Source organism: Molossus molossus, unplaced genomic scaffold, assembly GCF_014108415.1.
Source record: "Molossus molossus isolate mMolMol1 unplaced genomic scaffold, mMolMol1.p scaffold_m16_p_15, whole genome shotgun sequence".
Classification (NCBI taxonomy): domain Eukaryota; kingdom Metazoa; phylum Chordata; class Mammalia; order Chiroptera; family Molossidae; genus Molossus; species Molossus molossus.
The window spans coordinates 40,260,837-40,286,094 of NW_023425350.1; the positions used below are offsets into that span (position 1 = coordinate 40,260,837).

At 36.0% G+C, this 25,258-nt stretch overlaps 1 non-coding gene across 1 annotated transcript; it reads right to left on the reverse strand.

The window, feature by feature from the left end:
* Positions 1-12,567: 12,567 nt before the first annotated feature.
* Positions 12,568-12,757, reverse strand: LOC118631327. Its single transcript, XR_004959803.1, has one exon. It is a non-coding gene; the product is annotated as a U2 spliceosomal RNA (small nuclear RNA).
* Positions 12,758-25,258: the final 12,501 nt, after the last annotated feature.

Below are 25,258 nucleotides of genomic sequence, written 5' to 3' on the forward strand. Positions count from 1 at the left end.
ACAACGGGTACCCCCATCCCCTGGTCTGCCCAAATAAACTCCTTGGGAAAAAAACCACAATAGAGGAATGATTCAACATGTACAAAAGATTAATAGCTAATGTCTCACCAGAATACACGGAAGACCAAAAGCACTGGATGGCATGTTCAAAATGTTAAAAGAAAAAGTCTGTCAGTCAAAGATGCTGTGTGCAGCAAACTATCCCTCACAAAATTGAGAAGAAATAAAAACATTCTTAGATAAAAAGTAACAGAACATTGGATGCTGGAAGACCTAACCTACAATAAATACTAAATTTAAAATCTTTGTGCTTCAAAGGACACCATTAAAAAGTAAAAAGATAAACCACAGACTGGGATAAAATATTTACAAAGTAACTATATAATAAGGGGCTGCTCTCAAAAATATTTAACAAATTCTTAAAATTCAACAATAAAAGGGCAAATAACCAAATTTTAAAGTTGACAAATGATTTCTGTAGATATTTCTCCAGATAAGATATAAAAATGTCTACTAGACACACAATAATGTTAAACATCATTTATCATTAGGAGAATGTAAATAAAACCACAATGAAATATGACTTCACACCCTTTAGCACAACTATAATAAAAGAGGCAATAACAAGTATTAGGATTAGAGAAATTGGACCCTCATATATTGTTGATGGTTATGTAATGATACAACTGCTCTGAATAACATTTAAGTCGTTTTCCAAAATATGATAGTTATCACATGATCCAGCAATTCCACTCCTAGTTATATACCCCCCAAAACCGAAACCATATGCCTACACAAATACTTTAATGGAATGTCCATAACAGCATTATTCATAATAGCTAAAAAGTGGACATAACCCAAAAGTCCACTAATTGATGAATGGATAAACAATATGTGGTATATCCGTGTAGTGGAATAATATTTGGCAATAAAATGAATGATAAAAGCTATAAGATGGATGAAACTTGAGATTATGCTGTCTGAAAGAAGCCAAACACAAAATGCCACATATTATCATACTGTTTCTATGAAATGCTCAAAATAGACAAAACCATAGTGACAGAAAGTAAGTTAGTGGTTGGGAGTAGAGAATGAAAAATAACTCCTAATGAATACAAGTTTCTTTTGCAGGTAATAAAAATATTCTGGATCTAGATACTGGTGATGATTATATAACTTTGTTGATATACTAAGAACCATTCAATTTTATACATTAAGAGGTAATTTTATGGTATGTCGATTATATCTTAATGAAAAAATTGAAGCCAAAATGAACATATAAAGACATACAAAAACAAAGAATTCATTCTTAATGGACATCAGCTTTAAAAAATTTTAAAGACAGTTTTTCAAGCAGAAGGACTATGATGGCATATAGAAATCTGTTTCTAAACAAGATAACAATGAAAATTTCCTTTCATCTTCTCAATTATCTTTCAAACAGATGTAATAATAAAGAGACAATTCTAATATATTTACCCATGTAGTGACTATTTTTTTTGCTACTGTTCTTCCCACATACTAAATTCAAAGACAATCCAGAGTTAGTAATACTTGTATGTATTCATAGAAATATTCTTTGCATATATAAGTGTGAACATACGGATTTTTAAAGACAACAACATAGCATATTATACTCACTTCAAATTTTATTGCTTTTAGCTAAAACGTATCTTGGAGATTACTGCGTATCAGTATAACACTAATTGTAATAAAGCCATTATAGTTTCCATTTATATAGTCTGTGATTTCTTACTGATAATTTTTAATGTTTTTTAATTAAAATTTTAGAGAGAGAGCAATTGAGAGAGATAGAAACATCGATGTGAGAGAGCAACATTGATCAGCTGCCTCCTGCATGGCCCCCACTGGGGATCGAGCCCACAACCCAAACATATGCCCTGACCCAGGCATGTGCCCTGAACCAGGACTTCTCAGTGCATAGGACAATGCTCAATCCACTGAGCCACACTAGCTGGGCTTATAATTTTAAGGTTTGTATTTATCATTTTGATTATCTTTGTCATAACTCCTTTGTGGAATACATTAAACATTTCTATTTCTTTTTATAGCATGAATTTTGATATGAATAGTGACGTCTACATCTACTTTTTCTTATCTCCATTTCCTCACTTTCAATTCTAAATTTAATAGTTTATATTCCTAGATCTTGTTTGTCTCCCCCCATTCCCTGTCCTATTTATTCAGTGTTCCAGTTGCTGGTGATATAGTGGTGAACAAAGCAACAACCAAGAGAAGAAACATGTTATAGTAGGCAGACATAAGCAATATGTAAATATAATATATATTATGCCATAAGAGTAATAAAGGGGGGAAAAGCAAGTTTTAATAATAGAGGGTGCCAGAGGAAGAGGGTAAATTGAAATATTAAGTAGATTCATCAGAGAAGGATGCATTAATCAGGTACCATTCCAGTAAAGGTATGAGAAAGTGAAGCACTGAGCTTCCTGAATTTCTGTGCATTTCTTGGAAAAGATTACTCCTATTAATCTTTGTTGTTGGCTTAATCATTTATGTATGGATTAATTTATCAACTTTTAACTCTCAAATTTGTTCAGGATTTTTTCTTTCCATTATAATATTTCTCGATTGTCAAGAACTTTCTGATTCTCTTAATGTTCCATTTGCATAACTTTCTGTTCTTATGTCATGTGCACACTGTCTTCTCCGCTCTGAGGAAATATATATAAAGATTTCCTGTCTTTCTTGCATTGCATACATTTAACTCTTACTTTCTTTTGTCTTTCATTTTGCAATGTTTTTTCAAAGGTTATTTGTTCCTATTTCAGACTGAGACATTAAAAATGTAATAAAAATTATGTCAACTGATGAATTATTTATGTAGACTGATAAGATGAAGATCAGGATTTTATACTGGGACAGTCCTAAATATTAGCATTTACAAATATTTTTTTCTGTGGCTCTGTTCAGAGAGGAATCTTTTTTTAAATTTATTTTTATATTGTTGAAAGTATTATAGATGATATACATGAATGACAACCCTTTTGGGTCATAATTATGACAAGGGGCAAGAAGCCTATATTTTCAGTAAAACAGACATTCATTTATTCCCAGTTTTCAGCAGAGGAAGGGGTCTGGCTGGTTTAACTTCTTCTTGCATAGGCTTTACACACCTGCTTGTTTTAAGCTCAAAAGCTCATCCTCAAGAGATTCTGCAGCCAGATGTGACTTGCTTCTGGCTGAATTCCTTCTCAGCAAGCATTTTTTATTTTCTCAGCTATGTTAAAAAGTCCATCCACTCCCCAACCCGCCCCTCACCTTTTTTTACTTCCGTTTCTTCATCTGAAAAACATGAAGAATAATGGCCATCTGGAATTCTTCCCAGGATGGTTATAGACATGGAATAAAATAATAGAATTGAATAAAATAACAGGACTCTTTTTCTTCATTATCTCTTTGTGGTATATCATCTAATACACACAACGTAATATATACAACAGTTACATAAATTCTAGAGCATAGAAGTACTATGTAATAGTAAACCAACACTCAATTCAGAAAATAAGCCATTATCATCTACTTCATCTACCTTTATGGCTGTCTCCTAAACCAATCATTTCTCCTCTTCATAATTAATCCTTTTCCCACATTCCATAAATATAATTTCTTTCCTGTTTAAAATTATTCTATCGTATATTTGTATATTAGTAAATACTATACTATTTAGTGTGATTAGTGCTTTATAAATAGCACCACACCATATTTTTCTTTCTTAATAATATACTTTCATGCTTCATTCATGTTATTGGATAGTTCACTTATTTTCATTGCTGAAAAATACCTTACTGTAATAAAATTCCAAATTTATTGATCTGTTCTCCTATGTATGTATATATATTTTCTTTATTATGAACATGTATCCTAGTACATATATGCACACGTTTTTCTGGGGAAATACCTAGGAGTGGAATTGCTTTTTCAGAAGTTATATGAAAGTTCAGTTTTATAAAATAATGCCAATCAGCTTTTCAAAGGTATTGTATCAACACTAATGTTTATATTCCCAACACTAATGTTTAATTGTATGTATCCACATTACTTCACAGTGTCGTGGCTCCACTTTTTATTTTTTAAAGTTCAGTGGTGATAGTAATGACCTCCTCATACAGTTTTTTTTTCTTAATGTATTTTTATTCTATTACAGTTGATATACAATAGTATATTACTTTCAGGTATACATACTTATTAATGACTATATTATCTATGATGTATTTTATACCCCCATGACTATTCTCTAACAACCGATTTGTGCTTCTTTTTTAAATTATTATTATTATTTATTTTTTAAATTTATTTTTGTTACAGATGTTTCTCCTTTCTCCCCCCATTGACTCCCTCCTCCCTATTCCTTCCCATCCCATCCCCAGTTTTGTTGTCTATGTCCATCGGTTATGCATACATGTATGTAAGTTCTGTGTTTTATCCTTCCCCCCTTCTGAGGAATGTCAGTCTCTACCCTACTTCTATGTCTCTGGGTCTATTTTGTTCATCAGTTTGTTTAGTTCATTATATAGAAATAAGTGAGATCATGTGATATTTGTCTTTCTCTGCTTGGTTTGTTTTGTTTAGGATAATATTTTCTAGGTCCCTCTATGTCACCTTGAAGGATAAGAGATCTTTCTTTCTTACAGCTGCATAGTACTCCATTGTGCATATGTACTCATACAGTTTTAACTTACATTCTTCTGATTAATGAGTTTGAGCTTGTTTTCCATATTTTAATTGACCATTTGAATGAATATCTTCTGGGAAGTGCATGTTTAAATCTTTAGCCCATTTTTCCATTGAATTTCTGTATTATTCTTATAGATTTATGAGTCTCTTTAAAATATATATATTCTGGTCAAACATTTCTTGTTAGTTATTTACTGCAAATATCCTCTTCCAAAGTATGTCTTACCTCTTTACTTTTCTACAGGGACATTTTCATGGACTTTCAGTGTAGTTATATTTATCTATTTTTGCTATATTTCATTTTTAGTATATCTAAGAAATCTTTTCCTAATTAAAATTCATGAAGAGCCAGGCCAGTGTGGCTCAGTGGTTGAGTGTCGTGTCGACCCATGCACCAAGAGGTCGCCAGTTCGATTATCGGTCAGTGCACATGCCCAGGCTGTGGACCTGATCCCCAGTGGGGGGCATGCAGGAGGCGGCCAATAGATGTTCTCTCTCATAAATGTTTCTATGTCTCTCCCTCTTCCTTCCTCTCTCTCTAAAATTCAATAAAGAAAAAAAAATTCATGAAGATATTTTCTTCTGTTATCTTGTATAAATGGTATTGTTTTGACTTTCACATTTAGTATCTTTGACTTGGAATAGATTTTTGGTATGATGTGAAGTCACGCTCCATTTTTCCCTATTTGTATATCCAGTTGCCCAGAATCATCTTTACCATGTGCTTGCTGTACCTTCTTTTTATAAATTAATTATTCACATATGCAGGCTTTCTATTCTGTGTCATTTGTCTATTTATATACCTTTGTATCAATGCTACATTATCTTGATCACTATATATAGTCATATATATACACACTATATAGTTATATATATATACATATATATGTGTGTGTGTATGTATATATATATACATATATACACACACACACACATATATATATACATATATATATATGTAAAGTCTTGATTTTCCTATAGCAGGGTTAAATAAACTGTAGCTAATGGATCAAATTCATCTGACAGGAAAGTTCTCCTGGGCTGCACATGTTTGATAAGATTGATAGTCACTAAGAAAACCAAATCTACAGTGATGAGTCCATGTCATACTGCCCTTGTCAGAGAGTAGAACGTCACAGACGTAATCTTTTCTGAGCATTTTCACTTGGTTTATTAGATATCTTGGAGAAAACTCATGAACTGTGCTGCTGCCAGACCCTGTGTTTAGAATGATAGAGGTCCACCTGACTTTGATTCAAAATTGTGAGAAGGTACCAAGATGAAGGAGTCAGTTCAAGGTGACTTTTCCCAACCATCCTTTGCCCTGGTAGGCAGGCCCATGGGTGGGCTCTGTATGTGCAAGAACAGTGCCCAGCAGACCTTTGGAGCCCTTTGGCAGCCGAAAACTAGAACTGCAATTACAAATTTTCATTCAGCCAAACAGAGAGCTTGAAAATTAAAATTTGCAATGTTATTTTTTTAAAATGACCTTAAATATGATTCACAAAGCATAATTCTGCCAATGCTTTTGCATTTATTTGTTAATAATATGGCATATCATGACTAATTTACATCACTAATAATATAGCACTTAATACCTACTTTAATCATAAAAATTAAAATAAAATTTTAGATTCAAAGTCCAAAAATCATTTTATCTTTAAACACTAAAGGAGAATACTGACATCAGATTAAAAAACAACAACACAGATATCTTGTGGGAATAGTCAGACTGCAACACTGTTTTCTAGGGAATTATTGCTGCAAATTCTATATTTATAATATGATTAATGCATGTTTATGAATGTGGCTCAGAATTAAGACTGCTTGATTTAAAATTTTTTTTTTGTTGGCTAGCATTTGGGTAATAGTTTCTTCTTTTTGTCCATTAAGAGGTTGTTTTAACTCACAGTGACCATATATAGAAGTGAAAATATTCTAACTAAATAGTATATAGTAATAACCTCATTATGCTGATATAAGTTTGCAGTGGCAAAACTATTGAAGAGGAAAACACATGAAATGTATTAACCCATCAAAAGCCATAAGACAAATCTCCTTTATCTACAAAGATAATTTGACAAACTTATTTGATTCAAATGAGCATTAGTATTATCCTGCCTTTATTGATTTTTTTTTCTGAATTTTTATTATATAATTTTTTCCAAGTTCAAGTTTAAAGTGAAACATAAAAACACTGGAATATAAGTCAGAAGTACTAGATTTGGCTATTATCTCAGCTATTGTCTAGCTTTGGGAAAATATTTAACATCTTGAGCATAATTTTTCTTAATGGTATTAAATAATAATATTGCCAGACTTTCTGTGAATTTTATGTGAGGAATGTGAGTGTGTGTGCACCCAATTTAATTGCACAGAAGTCGTATGCTACATAGGTCTTTGCTTTCTTAGGAGACTTTTTTTTTTTATTATTTTTTATCCTCATCAGAGGACATTTTTGCATTTAACTTTAGATAGAGTGGGAGGGAGAGAGGGGGGAAGAGAGAGTGAGAAACATCGATGTGAGAGAGACACACTGACTGGCTGCTACCCACACGACCCCAACTGGAGCTGGGACCAACTGCAACCAAGGTGCATGTCCTTAGCAGGAACCGAACCTAGGACTCTCTGGTCCACAGGTCAATGCTCTAACCACTGAGCCAAACCAATTAATTAAAATTTAATTAAAAGTTAGAATGACTAACAGCCTACTTCTCTTGCTTCTCAGTTCCCTCATTGCATGGCAGGTGGCTAGGTGATACTGTTTTTAATATTAAATTAGTGGTACATAACAGTTTGCAATTTCCTTCTTTAGTAGTCCCTCCTTATCTTCTGGGGATATGTTCCAAGACCCCCAGTGGATGCCTGAAACCACAGATCATACCAAACTCTCTATATACTGTTTTTTCCTATATGCATATACATTTTTACAGTTTCTCTTTGGCATATTCAAATTGCCAATTGCACTTTGAGGCCATTATTAAGTAAAATCAGGATTACTTGAACACAAGCACTGTGATACCATGTCAGTCTGATAACTAGGAAGGCTACGACATGACGGAAGCAGAGGTAGCACATACAGAGTGAATACACTGGACAAAGGGATGATACATATCCTGGGGGAATAGAGCAGGACAGTGTGAGATTTCATCATGCTACTCAGAAAGGCACTCAATTTAAAACTTATGAATTATTTATTTCTAGAACTTTCTACTTGATATTTTCAGTCTGATTAGCCATGGCTAACTGAAACCACAGAAAGCAGATAAGGGCAGCTACTCTATAAACTAAGAAAATAATTGTGTTAATGTATCTTGAGTCTCTATTATATTATTCACATGATGGTAGCACTTTCTTGACTTCTAAAAAGCATGCCTTGGTTAGCAATGGTGCCTATTCATTTGAAAAATATTTAATTAATACTTACTATGTCTCAGGCATTGTTCCTATTTTGGGGGGGTGGGTAGGTAATGGTAGTAAATACATAAGACTATGTCCCTGATTTTTGAGAGAGTAAATTTCAGTAGTTGGAGAATAGTGTGAATTCAAAACTGTGTATTCATTCAAGGCTCATAAAATTTAAGTTAAAATCAACTATAGGTATCTTAAATTTGGTCATTAAGTTGTCTTTTTATTAAATTAACATTTCTAGCTTCAGAAAAAGAATTATGCAAGTATATAATTTTTGGTTCATTTTAGTTCAGTACAGTTCTAAACAAATAAGTAGAAAATAACTTTTTTTTCTACTAGGCTGCATTGACACTGAAGGTATATTGTTTATAAAAATTTAAGTGGGAATAGGAGCAAAGCTTTTCAGCAGCACTGCTTGAAATAATGGTGAGATGCAGATTTTCCAGTCTCTAACCCTGACACCCTAGACCCAAAGGTGAAAAGAAAGGGATTTGATTCTGTGACTGTCCGGCATGATTGAGAAGGATCCCAGGGGGACAAGACCATTACAGCATTAGAACAGGAACTGTGTTAGCAGTAGAAAGGACACACTAGTGCAAGTTAGAAAAAGAGTCATGAAGTGGGAAATGAATTGACAAGCTTTTTAGGTAGACAAAGATGTAAAAACGGGAGATGGGAGGGCTAGAAGGAGAGCAGAATTGCACTGAGGCATGAATGTGGTACAGAGAAAGGGTGTCTAGAAACAACATTGGCAGATAATGCTTCATACTGCTGTGGCCTTTTGACCACTCGTGTCTGACTCGGGCAAGGCTTTAGTGAGAATTTCTAGCTGGATAAGTGAGGGGAAGGGAATTGCTGTTCAAGTCTCTTCAGCAATTACCATGTGTTTTTATACACATCACTTTATTCAATTCATGTCCCTTATTTTAAATGGAAACCAAGGTGTGTAAAGATTGTGATTGAACCAAAGTCCATGGTCTTCTGATTCCCAGCCTGATACTATTTTATAACCTCCTCTACAAGTAACTTAGCTTTTCTTTAGAAGGATTCTACCATCCACTATATTCTTCAAGTGAGATCATAAACCATTTTAATTACATTTTATTCCATCCCATCCCATCCCATCCCATCCAATTCCATTCTGACACCAAATTCTGCTTAGAAAAAAATGCATGACTCATTCATATCCAATGTATACTGTCCTTATTACAAATGTAATTTTTTCACCTATCTTAAAATGCTTGTTAAATTGCGAGAGTCCAAGAAAATTATATCTAGTAAGCTGTGCAGGTGTATGCAAGAACAGATATTTCCTAAACTTAATTTTGAGGCTGGAAATATTAGAATGGCAACATGTTGAATATAAGTACTGCAATCTTTATTTCTCATCTCTGTTTCAGCAAAGAATTTAATGATGTTTCTTCCTTATAAAAAGAAAGTCTTCTCTGATAGGGTTATTAATAAGCTGATGCATGAAGGGAAAACATACGAGGGGAAGAGGAAGAATTCCAGTAAAAGTGGCCAAAATGTCTGCAGTGTAAAAGACATCAGTTCTTCAAGAACTTAAAGAAGCCAGTGCGACTAGAATGCAGAGAACTGAGAGCTCAATGATGTTAAGATGAGGCATGGTAGGAGGAAGACCATAGGATCTGGAAGACCATGGCAAGAATTTTGGTCTTCATCATAAACTCAGTAGGAAGCCAGCCAATGGATTATTTTTATAAAGAGGGGGAAGTATGGTCTGATAAAGTTAGGCAGATAATTTTTAGATAACTCTGTCTCTAGGTTGAGTAGTGATTGGAAGGAGATAAGAGTAGATGTAGAAAGCCAGTTAAAAAGCTGTGGCAATAGCATAGCAGAAAGACTGCGGTGACTTTCACTAGGGTGGTGGCCCTGGAAGAGGAAAGAAAAAAACAAAGAGGGCGTGCATTGTGGAGAAAGACTCAACAGGGTGGATTGAACCTGAAGGGAAAAAAAGACTCCAGAATACATCCACTACAATTGGATGGATGTTGGTAGTATTCAATGAGGTATAGAACACTGGGAACGACACCCATATTTAGTTTTGGATATGGGTCATTAAGTTATCCCAATAGAAAGCTTATATAGAGATTGAAATATATAGTCTTGACATTCTGAAGAATGGTCTCGCCTAGAAATAAAATTTGAGAATCATTAGTATATGGGTGGCAATCAAAGCCTTCAGTGGGAATGTAACTCCATGAGAAAAAGCTTTTGAATGGTAAGAGGAGGGCTAAGTCTGAGTTTTGAGTTACTAAGAGAGTGCAGGTGGACAAGCCTGTAAAATGGTAGAGCAGAGCACAAAAGTTAGAGTGGTTAGCAATATTGAATCCTACTGAGAAGTCAAGAAAAATAAAAACCCCCAAATGGCAATTTTCTGCTGATATTGTATGTAGGGTTAAGTAAATGGCCCAAATTGTCCATTGTTCATGTCAAATAGAGTGCTTTATCTAAAGTTGTTTAATGGCAAAGAGAGGAAGTGAATATTTGTGTGCAGAACATTCTGAGGTGTTATTTGGAGGCAAATATGAGGATACAACTGGGGACTCTAGGAAACAGTTCCAAGAAAAAGAGACTAGAAACTAGTCTTGGAGGAACTGACTAGCAGTAGCACTAAATTAAATTTCTCTTGGTCTTCCATTCTCAGCATGGTTTTCTATGGCAATCAGGTGTAAATGGTTCTGCCAGGTGAATACAATTACGGCCATTTGTCTTACTACACTTACATGTCATATAAGGAGGCCCACATTACTTTGGCTTATCTTGTCTCTATTTCAGTTCAAAGCTTTTAAAAATGTTTTGCAAACAAAGAAAAATACATATTAAAGCTAAATATGTGTGAGCAAATTATCACTATATAAATTAGGAATCAATTTAGAATAGAAGAACATGATACATTTTAAAATATAGAAACCTATTTTGTCCTGGTGGAGAACACAACAGGCTGCATTATAAAGCTATACAAATCAAATAGTAATCAAAAATAAAATATATGACTTTGTGAAGTTCAGCATAGTCTTGTACATCTATTTTTCTTACTGAATACAGTAGACATAAAATAATAAACCACTAAACTGAAAATATAACACTTTTTTATTTATGAAAGATAGTAATGCATTGATTTTGATCTTCATACATACTGTCTGATACTGAAGGAAAAAACATCCGATGTAATATTTTGACCAACAAAAAGTGGAGGTGGTTTTCCTAAAGTGACTTTAAACCATGGTTGTTGATGCAAGCACCAAACCCTGGCACAGGTCCTCTGTGTACAGTTATGTGCTCTGTGAGGTGACACTTAGTTTGCCATCACTATTCACTCACTGATTATTTTGGCCGAGTATTAAATTCACTGGGTTTTGATTTCTAGGAAGAAAATGATTCTAAGGGTTCAGAATTTGTTAATTAATGGTTTTAAAAATGCCTTCTTGATATATCTTCTGGTTCATTCTAATATTCTTTTTGAAATAAAAATAAAAATATCAACATTAATTCAATTTTAGGTCTCAAGAAAAATACAGGCTGAAATGACAACCTTTAGAAATCACATGCTATTAATGCATCACAAAACTGGAAAAGAATTAAAGCTTAATTATTCATTAAATATTTACTACAGTTCTGGGTTTGATTTGATTAGCTTATGTTGGTTTCCTGGAAAGATAATACAAGTTTGGATTCATCTGTGCCCGGAGTTACTGATTATTGTGGGTCATTTGTTCTGAGCATCATCTGAACTTGCAGATGTTTAACTTTCCCCAAGCATTTATGACAAAACAAAGCAGGATTGCTTGCTCATGGAAGCGAGCAGTTTAGCACAAAGGTTCTATTTTAAGCTAACAAATTCCACTTAGGACAGCAATGCTCTAAGCAGTAGGCAGCGAGAACCAAATACGTGACTCATGGAAAATGATAATATTTTGAATATCCTACCAGAGAACAATTTCTATGTTTCTGAAAGACTATGAAGATGGCCAGCCAGCCTTGTTAGCTATTGATCATTTCATTATATTCTACTGCTTCAAATTATGCTATTTACACAAACAACAAACTCACAGAGTAATGAAAGTAATAATGTGCCCCTCTCTCTCTTACACACACACACACACACTGTACATGTGTGTCAAATTGTTTGAGCTTGATTCTACCACTTGTTTAGGCACATTAGCACAAGGTATTTTTGCTACACCTTTTCATGTACAGAATAAACAAATACTAGAAACCTTGGAACTACTAATAAAAACAGAAGAGAGTAAGGGGAGAACCTATACATTTTGTAGATATTCTTTCTATATTTAGTTATGGTCTATAATGAAGCAAAGCAGAATGAAAAATATTGATACCATGACTCATTAAATTATGGTTTAATAAAATTCACATGCTTTAATCCACAAGGCAATGTAATAATATTAATTTTAAAATTTTATTTACATTATGGAACATGAAAGTGAGGAAGTTCTTGATAGGGTGAATAAGAGAGTTACTCTCCTCTTCCATCAAATATTTTTTGTGCACATATTCTCTCCATAGACAGGTGTTCTTTCATGGAGACATTTTAAACTGATAAGAACAGATACTACATTTGATCTTAGCCAAAAGGGTGAGAAGTGATCATGGAGGTGTTTTAAAATGGCTGGAAAACAATTATTTTAATGTCTTGTTTGGCTTTTCCTCTTCCTGTATCAACATTTCACAGGATGCTTCATACTTTTGAATACTATTAATAATCACGTTAACACAAATTTTATTTTGGTATCTAGGGAGAGAGTTGGAAACCAAAGGAACATTTGCTATTTGCATGTCTGGATGATTGACAACCTGTTTGTACCTACTCTGCTGGGTATGATCTCAAGTTGTGTGGGTCATAGTGCACTGTAAGGTAGCTGTTCTCAATAAGTGAGTTGAGACTCACTGTGTCACAACTGTGTATTGCAAAAAATAAATTACAAATATATGTTATTAAAAATAGCACAATCAAATCAAATTGAAAAACTTTATCAAAGTATCATTCTAATTTTCCATTTTCCCTTGCATTCAGATATCATTTTTGGGTGGAAAATATAATAATAGAATAAAGTACAAGCACAAGGAATTAGTCATAATTTTGGGTAGGCACATGAGAAAGTGTGTTGCATATATTAACATCATATGTGTGTGTTCTGGTGTAAAAGTTGTAGAGTCACTGATTCTAAAGTTTTATATATCTATATAGAGATACAGAGATATATAGAGAGATATTTTTATATATATTTCCACATGCAATATATGTGTATATATGTACGTGCATCATATATAAAATAGAAAAATTACATTTCTCTTGATCATAGCACTTTCATTACTGACCACACCGTATATAACTCTCTTAACTTAATAATCTGCTTATTATAATAAATAAACAGCTTGAAAATAAGGTCCATACATTGCATTTTTAGTGACTTATGGAATGGCTGACATTTTCAAGCTCATTTGAGTGAATGCACAATGATTTGACACTTAGGTATTTGCTTGCTCAATACTATAGACAGATAATGCAAATTCTAATTACATTTGATTGGCTGCATATGATACAACTATTTCATTTATTCTTCCAAATTCAGTCTACATCTGTCCCTGCTCTGAGTTATGCTACAAGAGGTTGAATGCTGTGGTCTATACCAATTTTGTCTGTGAGGATCTCTGGTAGGAGTGAGGAAGGGCGGAGAGTGAGGTCAGGACATTTATTACCCCAACTCATTTGGTAGCTCTGTCATTGCCTGGCTGAATCCTTAAGTGAAGGTCACAGCTTTGTCTGGTGGCCATCCATACAAAGCACTTTCTCTTCCTCCTGACTCCCATCACCCTGGTTCCAGTAACCTGTCTCTACTCCCACCTCCTCAGGCCTAAAGATGGTGATGGTGCCCAGCTCGGTGATGTTACGAGGCTGGTATCTGAGGTCTCCCTTAGTCTATTACTGCTCCTAATTTGTACATTAAACTTTGTCATAGGTATGTATGTACAGGGAAAAATACTATACATAGGTTTTGGTATTATCTATGGTTTCAGGCATTCACTGGGGATCTTGCAACAATTCCCCTTTGGATAAGGGGCAGAGCTGTAATATTCAGCTGTGCTTATTCTAATCTGAGTGGAAGTAAAATCCTAAATATTAAATACAATCCTGTATTATTTTGCTTGATTTTTACTTGATGCAGTGAGTTTAGGGCCTAATTTTCTTTGGAAATGTTTAAGTAAATACTTTTGCTTTATTCAATTGCCAGGAATCAGCAGTAGACCACTGTTATGGACTGCATGTTTGTGTTGCCCCCAAATCCATATGTTGAAACCCTTACCCCAAATATGATTATAGTTGGTGATGAGACATTTGGAAGGTAATTAGGCCACAAGGGCAGAGCCCTCATAATTGAATTCGTCCCCTTATAGAAAGAGATACTAGAAAGCATGATTCCTCTTTCTCTCTCTGCCGTGGGAGGACATGGCCAGGAAGAGAGTTCTCGCCAGGAACCAAATTGGCCTTCATCATCTTGATCTTAGACTTCCCAGTCTCCAGAACTATGAGAAATAAATTTCTGTGTTTAAGCCACTCAGTCATTGATATTTTTTATAGCAGCCTGATCCAACTAAAGCAACTACATACATTTATTTTTTGTAGAATAACAGTAGTTATATGATGGTGTTACTCCAAGTGCTCTAAGTAACACACCAGTGGATCTCAATTTGGGACTAGGCAAGAGAAAGTTCAGAGTCTCTGCATAGTCTAAAAATACCAGTAAACTTAAATACAGAGGCAGAAGTTACATGGGAAAAGGTTTTTATGTATGTGTGTCTGGAAGAGAGGGTAGAGTGAGTATTTTCTTATTGTCAGGAACTATCTCAAAGAAAAAATAAATGTGTCAATTGTAGCACGTTCTACTTAGAACTCTGCATTTATCCGTTTAGTACATGTCCTTTGAAGGTGTGAGGAACCTCATTTCTTTTATAGGGTAATAAGGAGTACTGATTAAATCCTAACAATAACAGATTGTCAAATAAGGAGAGGGGTGTGTTTATATCTAATAATTCAAGGCAATTTTTCTACCCATCTACTCTTTGCGTTCCTCCATACCCATTTTCCTTACTCCCACTGAACTTATTCTAGTTGGTAGAAAAGACAAAATATATATCAAATAAATAAGAACACATAGATGAACTAGGGGAGAAAACAAAGGCTGTGAGAGGGTTTTGAAGTGATAGGTAAAAACACCTAATCTGTGTTTTAAATGTGTCTCTCTAGCTACTGTGTGAAACAGACTGTAGTGGGGGCAATTTTGGCAGCAAATGACTGGTAGGAGGCTATTGCAATAATCCAGTTGAAAAGTGACTTTTGGGGACTAGAGTGTAGATAGTAGGGTTAATAAGAAGAACATGTAGAATTATATATTTTCGAAACAGGAAAAAGGAAATTGAGGAGTCAAAGATGACATACATGTTGGTGAGGTGGTCTTACCATTTTTAGTGCTACCACAAAAAATAAAACAAACAAAACAAAATAAAATACCTGATGCTTAATCTATTCTGTAGACAAAGAAAATAATATGGTTACTTTCCCAGTTATACAAGATAATCACAAAAAATTAACTCAATGGATACTCGATAAATGTTGTCAGGTAATATGCAATAGTTGTTTGATGTTTTGTTAAATCACATTAATTTTCAGACATCCCTATATGTTTTCATAGTTTTCTGAAGGAATACTAGAAAGGAGACTAAGCAGGTCAAGCATTCTTTGATTAAACAGGAACTTCATAGAAATTCCACTGTTACCTCTCATAATTTCTTTCTGTAGTAGACATTAGAACACCCTCTGCCAAGGCCATAAAGAATCTAATCCATTGAGTTAAAGATGATGGAAACCATTTCATTTTGTCCCAAAACAAGAGTAGTTTTTCGGAAACAGAATTGAATGGAAGCATACTAGAATGACCAGTGGTTTTAAAAATGGAAAGTAACGTGCTGCTACATTTATCTGTCTCTCTCTTTTCAATTCATAATGTAATAGACTTTAAATTAATGGTTACATTGTCAAATATAGAAATCCTTCAGATTTGTACAAATTCCATTGATTAGAGAATATTTTATTCGAGCAAAACTTTACTTTTAATGAATTTGAGATTTAGAAACTTGTGTGAAATTCAGAGTGCTTTTCCTTAAGCAATGTTGCTAAATATAACAGAAATAGTCTTGCTTGTGGACATTTCCAAACTTGCTGCTGACTACTGTATTATTTTGAAAGTTAGAAACTAGACCAAGGATAGAAATAAGCAAATCTAAGTCTAAGGCTGTCTTGAGGTGTTCCGAATAACCAGTGTATGAGTTAACTGCCTTTTAGTTAGAGCAAGGTCTAGGATTTTACAAGGTTTTCATGCTGAAGTATTTTTGATGTTCTTCATGTAATATCCCACATTTCACAGATATTGCTTGCTCTACACTAGGGGTTAACAAAGCATAGCCCAGTACCTGGTTTTAATAAATGAAGTTTTACTGGAATGCAGTCACGACATTCATTTAGAGTTTCAACCAAGACACGATGGCCCACCAAGCAAACAATGTTTACTATCTGGTTCTTTGCAAAGCAAGTCTGCTGACCTGTGCTCTATTCTATGGATCCATACTCCACCGCAATGCTCCAGGTGCTGTCCCCTCACAGCTCCCCCAGAACCACGCAATTGTCCCTAAATTTCACCCTAATGGAGGCATCAGCCTGCGACTAAAGACACAAAAGTGTGGCTAAGACCAGATAGTGATATTTAACAAAGATGTGCAAGGCCAAGTTAGGACTGTAGCTTATGAGAAGGGCAGTGATAGAAAGGTAATGTTCTGTTTCCTGATCTGTGTTGGCTATGTAGGTATGTTTGATTTGTGAGAGTTCATGGAATTGCACACTCATAAGATATGCACACATCACTATTTAACTGAAAGTAAAACCAATATATTGAGAGCATGTGCTTAAGTTGACAGAAAAACAAACACATTTCAAGCAGGGTTCTATTTCACTTAGTCAAGGGCCTTGCTTCTCTGTTTGGGATTCCCTAGTTAACTTTTTTACTTAGAGGCAAATTTTTAAACTTGATATATTAATTTAAGTATAGCTTTGCCAATATAATACTTAGGCACAGGCCATGCTTTTCTGTATGGGATACCCTTCTTTTTTGTTAACCTTAGCTCAGGACTGGAGGCACCATTCAGTTGTATGGGAGCTCCCATGGATCTTCACCCAAATCCAGACTCCTCACCCCCTACTTTTTCAAAGAGAGACGAAAATGTCCATTCTGAATAAGTATTTTCTTTAATGAAATGACCAAAATGCCTATAAAAGTACTCCTCCCACACAGCAAAACAAAAGCAAAAAAGTGATTGACCTTATGATGACTAGTTCTCCATTCCCTGGCAGCTATTGGCTAATGTACACTTTCTCTGCTTTGAAGTACCAGTTTGTCCATCAGGAGACGCTCACAGATCTGATGGAAAATCATTGATGGCATGCTAACAAAAAATGTGGGAATCAACACTCCATCTCTGTGAGGCACTGCTTCTTGTTTTATGTGAGAACCTGAGCCTGGGTAGCTTTATAGAAAAGCTATTCTAGGCAGGGACCTCTTCTAAGGTACCGTACCCCAAACGGTTTTTAACAAGCACCACTGTGTCTGGTGTAAATTGGTCATACACACAGATGAAAACAACACTTGGAAACTACATCTTCAGTTTAAACTGAGATTTTTTTTAGCTGCTACCACTGAAAAATGAAAACTAAAATTACCCTGATATACTTAAAATGACAAGCATTCACTCTGAGGCTGTTTCCCTGAAGCACCTGTTGGTTCATTCAACCTTAAAACCATGAAAGTCGGATCATGAACCTTCACAGATCTTTGCACTCAGAAATTGCTCCAAGCACCTCTGCCCTTCCCTCCCCCAGATACACACACCATGTATTATGAAACTATTCTTTTAATCCCTCCTAACTTTCCGTCATCCTGGGCTTGGATGGGGAGTCTTGTGTTTATATGCTTTAGGTAGGGGGCTTTCCCATGATGCTGCTCCCGGGAATGGCTGGCGACCCTCATACTTGGGCTCATAGGCCTGCACCCCAACTAGGCCTATAGTTTCTCTCTGAATCCAAATAGTGTTTTTGCTTCTTTGTTTGTTTTTTTCAAGGGAGTTGGGAAAACAGGCAACGATGCTTTAATCCTCATGTCATGTCATCTCTAACAAAGCTGCTAGCTGTTGTCTTTGTAAATGAGTACTCTCCCTGGCTCTTCTTGTTTAGTTGTAGATATCATGCTGTTAAATAAAACACTTTCACATTTATGGATATGATCCTCACAGTCTGAAGAGCCCTGTTCAACATGGATTTATATTTGAGGCATGATCTGCAAATGCTATATATTATCCCATAATTTAATATGACAGTGTTGCTTGAGTTCCCCTGATTACTAGCACCTGTGCTAGAAGAGGGTGCAGGAATGCAAAAAAAGTATAGATAAGCCCTGGCCAGCTTGGTTCAGCCATTAGAGCGTCAGCCTGTGGTCCAGAGAGACCCGGGTTCGGTTCCCGCTAAGGGCACGTACCTTGGTTGCAGTTTGTCCCTGGCCCTGGTTGGTCATGCGGATGGCAGCCACTCGATGTGTCTCTTTCACATCGATCTCTCTCTCTCTCTCTCTCTCTCTCTCTCTTTCCCCCTCTCCCACTCTATCTGAACAAAAAATGGAAAAATGTCCTTGGGTGAGGATAAAAAAAAAAAAAAAAGTATACATAAAACACAGTCTCCACTCACAAGAGTCTCTGTGTAAGTCGCTGCCTAGTTGGATTTCTAGGACTATGGTAGAGTGACCAACTGTCCTGGTTTCCCCAAACCTGAGGGGTTTCCTCATCTATGGACTCTCAGTGGTAAATCTGGGAGTCCCAGGCAAACAGGAACAGTTGGCCACCATATTGGAGACATTGGTTTACTTTCCTGACAACTTTCTCCAGAAGGAGATTCTAAAGTCTCTGGGGAAATACAATATAAAGGATGATCTAGCATACAGTCGATTAAACTCTGCCCAGCTGTCATCACACCAGGGATTGATGGACCATCCTTCAGACTGTAGTTCAAGTGTTGCTTCTTCAGGACAATCTTCCTATACCTTCCTGAATAGGGCAAACTCCCTGTTTTGGAGTCTCATATCACAGTGTCCCTTGCTTTTTTTTAAAAGCACTCGTCACAGCCACCATTTTACAATTTTATAAATTAGATACTGTAATTATTTTAGGGATGTCTGTCGGCCTCTCTATGTTGTAAACTCTAGGCAGGGGCTATTCTGATTTTGCTTACCACTTTGTATCCAGTCAGTTGAACAAAGGGATACTGAATAAAGGAATAAAGAAATCACTGAAATGTTAATTTGAAAAATAATAAGAGACCAACTATTTGGAATTTGGGAGAATTTCTTTTGCTACATTAGTACTAGGAGGAATTTTTAAAGAATAAATTTTGACTTGCTTTTGTTATGTAAACATTTAAAGTATTGTGTTGTAGACACCACTGGACAAGATTATATTTGCTTTTTAATTATCAGCACGTAAATAAAGAAAGACATATAAATATATAAAATGTTTCAGACCCATAATGGATTTTTATTGTGATAATGTGCAGCGATGTGGATAATTTCAGCCTGAATGAAGTTTATTTCCATAGTACTGCATGCACTGTTTACAAATCAAGATATTGACAATAACTATTATTATTATAATATTGTTTTCCTTTGCTGGGGCTGCTATTAGTATTTTTTTCCTTTGCAGATATGGATGTTACATAAAGTGTTGCTTTTCTGTAATATTGGGAAAGCTGAAGCTGTTTCCATATTCGATTTTTTTTTCATCCTCGCTGGAGAAATTTCTGCATTTATCTTTAGATGGAGCGGGAGGGAGAGAGGGGGAAGAGAGAGAAAAACATCGATGTGAGAGAGACTCATTGATCACCACCCACATGACCGTAACCGGGCCGGGACAAACTGCAACTGAGGTGCGTGCCCTTAGCGGCAACTGAACCCGGGACTCTGGTCTGTGGGCTGATGGTCTGACAGCTAAGCCAAACCGGCCAGGGCTGTTTCCATATTCAATATGAAGTTGAAGTTGGGATACATTATGGGTTATCAATTCCTATGTGCATGTGTCAACTAATGGCATTCTGTGTTCATAATGGTGTTTTTCTTTCCTGAACACTATAATGAAACAGGGCCAGCAAAATGAGCATCCACCCGAGAAAGAGGAGAGGTCATCTATGAACCTTGTTCTAAAAGGTCACCATCAAGTTGCCTAAAAATCCCAGAGGAAAATAATCAAAACAGCTAAGGATTTTTAAAAATTTCCTTATGCTGATGTTTTTAGTAAGCATGGCATCTGCTCAAATGCTTGGTTACTGAGCTGAAGTTAGGAAGAGCTGTGCCATTAAAAATCTATCTAGATGAGTGGTTCTCACTCTTGGCTACACATTGTGTCATCTGGGGGCCTTCAACAACACCAATGCTAGGCACCACCCCTCAAGATTTGGACTGAATTGACTAGGGATGTGAACTGGGCAGCAGGGGTTTTGAAAACCTCCCAGGTGATTCTAATGTGCAGCCAAGTTAAAAATCATTGATGTAGGACAATTCTGACTAAGAGGGACTTTAGATATATTAAAAACGGAAGCTCCTCTGTATGATGCTGATTTTCCTTTGTATTTCTTTGTAACTGCTATTCAAGGAGTGTACTCCCCAGACTAGCAGCATCAACATCACCCGAGAGCATATTAGACACGTAGAATCTAAGACCTACCAAATCAGAATCTGCACTTAATATAAGTCTCAAGTATTACAGATGTTTCTTAAAGTATGAGAAATGTATGTTTCTAGCACATTCATTTCTCTGTTGTTTTTCTCCTTGCGACAGCCTGCTTGTCTTCTGCTATTAAGTGGATAGCAGATATCACTGGAATGGATGTCCAATCTCTTTTTGTGAAAACAGTGAATCCTTTAAGTTTTCTAATTTGGGAGCTTCTAAGTCAGATTGCCTGTCCACTGTGTCCATTTCTTGGACTACTAAAATACACTTCTAATTATGAAAAAAATCCTTTTGTATACAATTTTACAAAAATACCGATTGGTTTTTATTAGGTACAGTTCCCCTGGTGTTATTGGATCATACATTAAAGCATTTTAATATGTATTTCAAATTCCTGTCCATTTTCCTGCTGAAAGGTATTTCAGGCATTCAACAACATTTTCTTTTTTCTGAAGACTGATGTTTCATAGATAAAATGCTCTTGAATGCTTCCAATATTTTATCTTGTTTGGAACCTTCAACAAAGGACATTCTCTAAGAGCTCAGTGTTAGCTGTGAGGAATGACATGGAACTTTCTGTTATAGAAATAGGGACATTTTGCATCTGTCTGAATGGATGATTTTGTTATTTAAGTCATTAAATAACATTAGTAGAACCACTTTGATGCAGCTTTATTCATCATTGCAAATTACAGAGTAACGGACCAATAATAACACATTTTGAGTAGTTCTGTCTCCTTGTTCTGGAATTAATTATAAAGTGGTCTCTTGTCCGCTGAAATCAGTTCTTGTCTTTAGTACTGAGCTCCATCTAAGTTGGCATTTTATCTACTCCATGCCCTCCCCTTGACAGAGTCCTATGGCTGTACTTTATATTGTAAGTTGACAGAAATAACATGAAACAAGCTTGCCTGGTATCCTACAGTGACAACAATGAATTGGTTTAGCATCAAGAATGATGATGTGGTGTCAAGTTCCCAACCATGTGGTTTTCTCACAGATCTTGTGACATTTGTAACAGTTGGCTCATTGCTAGTTGTATTTTTTTTTTATAATGTAGTGCCAGTAGAAATTATTTTCTGCAATTGAAATTTGTCATGCATGATAAAGAGACACAGGGGCCTTTTGAAAAGGGGAAACACTGACAGGGATGGGAGACTTGTTTTGCCTTTCACGCTAACTTTGTTAATGTAAAATAAAGTCAGCGTGGACATGAGTGAAGGTTGAACTCCCTCATTAGAAGAGATTCTTCACATAACTGTATATAATACCATCACATTCCTGAGTCCCTGATCACTTACATTAAGGGCATGTTTCCTGGCTATGTTGTGCCACACTGGGAATGAAACGCTCAGAGTTCATGATTTGTGAAATGTGGTGTTCATGCGACATAGTTCTTTTAACAACTTTCTTCTTTATCATGCCTTGAAGTCTGTGTTGTCTTCTAATTTCCACCCACAAAATCATACATAAATTCTTGCTCTCTGCCTGGCCTCTTTGGACTGGTGATTTATTTGGATGTTTGATCTGGGCTTTTTAATTTTGCCAGCCAATTTACTCATATCATTTTCTTTCATTGCTGCTCCTAGAACCCCAGGCTAGAACTACTTGACCTCAGATTTCTCTTAATCTTGGAGGAGAAACTGGACACAATCTGACTCCTATAGATTTTGGGTCTTTTGCTTGCCTCGAATTAGAGCTAAAGCTAAATGAAGCAGTAAGATTTGTCCTTGATTGTTCTCTTTAGGTAGAGCTCTCCCAGGAGCTTTAGGTTGCGTTCCTGGCCCTACTGCTCTGAACACATGAACCACTTTTTATTTATTTATTTATTTATTTATTTATTTATATTGTTTTTATTGTTTTTATTGCTTTTAGAGAGAGAGGAAAGGAGAGCAAGAGAGAGATAGAAACATTGATGAGAGAGAGTATCAGTTGGCCACCTACTTCATGTTCCCCAATGGGGATCGGGCCCACAACCCAGGCATGTGCCCTGACTGGGAATCAAATCGGCCACCTCTTGATGCATAGGTTTATGCTCAATCAGTGAGCCACACTGACCGGGCACATGAAACACTTTTTAGAACTGATGTAAGCCTTCTAGAAATGATGAGCAATGTGTGTGATGAAAAGGTGAGTGTGACCTGTAGGGATGTTAAACTTCATTGTGACTTAATTGTAAATCATTGTAAATTCCCCAGACTTGACTCTTCCCTATAAACGTTCACTTTAAAAGAAAGACATGTTTATCATCTCTGTAGGTAGCTGCTCTTTTCTAGTTGCCAAAGTCCTTGATTCCTGTATCTCACTCTGCTGCACTCCAGTCCTAGAGTTGGGCAAGGATTCAGGGTGTTCCTAATCCAGTGGGAACCTACTGGCCCTCAAACTCATGTTTATTTCTTGGAAGCTGGTTCTGGAAGCCGCAATAGGAAAGGAGACTATTACCATCACATCCATCTTTAATTTTGGAGATGCTACCTCCAAAATGTTGAATACCTCATGAGAGTGTGATCTGGCCTGTAATGATGGTGATGAGCCCAGAGTTCAGGTGACATTGGGTCTTGAAAGTCAACAAAAGCAACTTCATGTGACTATCAGATGTATCAGTGCTCATAATTATATAACCTAAAAATCCAGAGTATCTGAGGGCAATATTTTTTGTTTGCTTGTTTGTTTTAAATCTAATATTTAATTGAGGACTTACTATGCCAGGTACTGTCTTAGTTGCTTTGCATATATTATCATGCTTAATCTTTACAGCTGAGTTGCTATGTTTACTTTATCTTCCTGCATATGAGGAGATTCAGGCTTAGAAAGATTACATAACCAGCTAAAAGTTCATCTAGGTACTACTTTGCTGAAACTAGTTTTTGACCCAAGGGTTGTTGACTTCAGAGACCAAGTCCTTAGCCACTGTGTGATTCTGTGCACCAGGAAGAGCTAAAGAGGCTTTGTCAAGATGGTATGTGAAAAAAGAGCCCACCTGGAAAAGTTTGCATCAGAGTATTCAGTTATCCAATGACATTTCTTTTTAATTTTTATTTATTTATTTATTTATTTTATTTATTTTATTTTTTTTTATCATCCTCACTCGAGGACATTTTCCAATTTTTTGTTCAGGTAGAGTGGGAGGGAGAGAGAGAGGAACAGAGAGAGAGAGAGAAACATCGACGTGAAAGGGACACATCGAGTGGCTGCCACCCGCACAACCAACCAGGGCCGGGGACAAACTGCAACCGAGGTACGTGCCCTTAGCGGGAACTGAACCCGGGTCTCTCCAGACCGCAGGCCGATGTTCCAACTGCTGAGCCAAACCGGCCAGGGCTCTTTTTAATTTTTAAAATTAGCTTATTTGGGTAGCATTGATTAATAAAATGATAAATTTCAAGTGCCATTTTCAAAACTTTGAAGACCACCTGCAGAGGTTTCTGGTAACAATACACCATCATCTATGACAGTTGGTTCTTGGTCATAGTTTAACTTGAGAGGCTGCTGCCCATCATTTCATTCTTCACATGTTCCTGAAATATCATTCATCCATACCTAATCTCCAAGCTACCATGTTAAAATGTTGGCAAAACTGTCCTAGTAATGGTTGGCACCCCACTGAATACGGCACATTTCATCTTCTGTGCTGAGCACCAAACTGTCATTCTGTTTATAAATAAGACCTTATATTACTGCTTGTTTTCAGGACAACAGATATCTGACTCCAGCCTCCAGGTACTTTGGATTTGACCTTCTGAGCCTTTACTAGTGATCAATGACTGGAAGTATACTAACAGGGCACTTAGTGTTAAAGGGGCCTTGAGTAACAGCACATAGTTTCTATAGTAAGCTTTACTTGTCATTTCTCACTGTGTTTCCACTCAGAAAACATACTTTCACAGAAATTAGAGCTTTTATTCCTGGTGTTCCTGAACTGATGCCTCATCAATTTGTTCAAAGACGGGAAACTATTGCCTGATCAGAATTACTTCCAATATGCTAAGCTGAATGTTCCTTGGTCTCCATAACACATTCTCTCATTATTTAGGTAAAAGATCACTAATGCTTGGCATGTTTGTCACGGCTCTCTTCTTATATCCATGAAAGTGATAGCTAATCAATCATAGTACGGCATCACCCTGAACTTGGCTGTAATTGCACATTCTTCACCAGAGTTCAAGGAGCTTCTAGCAATTGATAAACGTTGGGATATAAGATGAAAACTTCTTGCCATTTCAAATTGATGATCTAGATTTGGCTGTCTGCCTGGCTCTTTGTTTCAGTTTTG